The 2108-nt window shown below is 47.3% G+C and overlaps 1 protein-coding gene across 1 annotated transcript in view; it reads left to right on the forward strand.

Moving 5' to 3' along the window:
* Positions 1-2108, forward strand: part of HPCAL1 (hippocalcin like 1) — a 110938-nt gene that overhangs the window by 15740 nt on the left and 93090 nt on the right. The gene's annotated exons all lie outside the window — the stretch shown is intronic.

A 2108-nucleotide genomic window follows, 5' to 3' on the forward strand; every position in this document is an offset into this window, starting at 1 on the left:
CAGTGTGAATGTGTATGGGTCATACTGCTCCCTGCTCCCCACTGTCAGACCAAGTCCAGCACCTAGCACACTGTGGATGCCCCCCTGGATGCGGCCTGCCCCCCTATCCACCCTGTTCCCTGTTGGCAGTTCCTCCTTGGGCTTCGCCCTCCAGGTCTCTATACTTGCTGTCCCTGCTGCTGGGAACCCCAACTTCTACCCTACCCCACCCCCATTCACCAGCACTCACTCACCCTTCTGGGAGCAGGCAGGACTGTCAGGTCAGTGGGTCTCCTTTCCCCAGGTATTGCCTGTGCACCTGTTTCCTACCTTTAGCGTTAGAGCACCTCTTGGAGGGCGGGGGAATAGCATGTAAAAAAAATCTGTCTTGCTTGTAGATGGAATGGAGTCCCTTGGACGTCAGAGAGCAAATACATTACTGTTCATTTCTGTCTCATGTAGGTCTTGCCTCAGGCCTGTACCTGGCCCTAGCAGGTGGACGTTCAGTGGAACGGCTGAGGGTGGTGGGGTGGCTGAGACTGTTACAGGGTTGGCCCCCGCTGAGGGCCCCCCAATCCTTCCCCTTACTCTGGAGCTGGCCCCATCTCCTGCAGGTCCAGCAGTGTACTCCCTTAGCTAAGCACGAACTATATCTCATTTATAATGAAAATAATGAAAGCTCAAGTGACTAGCACTGCCCTAGTACTTTATACACATGAACTTGAGTGACGAAGGTTAGTGCACATCCATTCATTCAGCAAATATCTGCAGGTGCCTCCCGTATGCCCGGGTTTCTTCCACGCACCGGCGATACATCAGTGGGGAAAAAGAAAGACAAAATGAAAATCACTGTCTTCTTGGAACTTACATGTACACTCCATTGTGGCTGCTTTGTGAAAACACCTTCAACATGCTAAGCTTTCTCATCCTTTATTTTTATATATTTATTTATTTATTTTTTGAGATAGAATCTCACTCTGTTGCCCAGGCTAGAGTATGTGGTGTCAGCCTAGCTCATAGCAAACTCAAACTCCTGGCCTCAAGCGATCCTTCTGCCTCAGCCTCCCAAGTAGCTGGGACTACAGGCACCCACAATGCCTGGCTAATTTTTCTTAGTGGGGACGGGCTCTCATTCTTGTTAGTCTGGTCTCAAACTCTGGAGCTCAAGCCATCCACCTGCCTCAGCCTCCCAGAATGCTAGGCTTATGGGTGTGAGCCACCATTCCTGGCCTCATCTTTCATTTTTAAATGTGATACAAGAATAAGGTCTAACTTTAAAGGATGAACTTCAACTTGTAAAAGGTCTTGTTGTCATCTCAGAAAGAGAATTAAGTAAAATGTACTTTAAGAAGTCAGTGAAGAATTTTCCAGTTATGAAAATGTAAAATGATTAGCTTTCATCCTGGCTGTTTTTCCTGGTCCCACTATTGAGAACTCATTCACCCTGTTGTTATTAAGGGTGAAACCCAGACATTTCGTTATGTAAAAGCCAATTAAAATAAATTAAATGCAAATACTATTCATTGTTATGTTAATTTTGAGAACTGGATCAATCAGAGGTTGTGGAAATGCCAAAGTTGTTAGGAGTTGGTTACCATGACAACAAGACTATAGTGTAAGTGGTCTGTTATTCAGAAATTCTTCCTTGGGTCAGGCTAACAGTGGTGACTATTTCTTAAGGTAGGGAGTGGAGCTTTCTAGAGTCGGGCTTGGGGCGGGGAGGGGGACCTGGTGACCTAGATAGAGCCCCAGATTCAGCCTCCGCCCTGGGTTCCCTTTATGCCTCAGTTTCGTCCATTTAGGGACAGCCACTCTAAAGCTCTGAGTGTCATGTGGCCATCAATCACTTCTCAAAAATCTCTAGCTAATCTGGGGATTCCCAATCTGCCCACAGGTTTTCAGCCCACATTTTGGGGAAATATGAGCAGTAAAGAAAGGGAAGGTGAGGAAACTATCCCTGGTCCCTTGCCTTGTCCTAACTGGCCTTTGGTGAAAATGGGACCTATTTTATCCACTTGGCTAATGGCTAGGGAACCCCTGCCAGGTGATTGTGTGTTTTGGGGGTGCTTTTAACCCGCTGGCCATCATGATCGCATTTCCACAGGGTTTTTCAGTTCACGACGTGCTCC

The sequence above is a fragment of the Otolemur garnettii genome, unplaced genomic scaffold, assembly GCF_000181295.1.
Source record: "Otolemur garnettii isolate 467f Iridium unplaced genomic scaffold, OtoGar3 scaffold00022, whole genome shotgun sequence".
NCBI classification, from domain to species: Eukaryota; Metazoa; Chordata; class Mammalia; order Primates; family Galagidae; genus Otolemur; species Otolemur garnettii.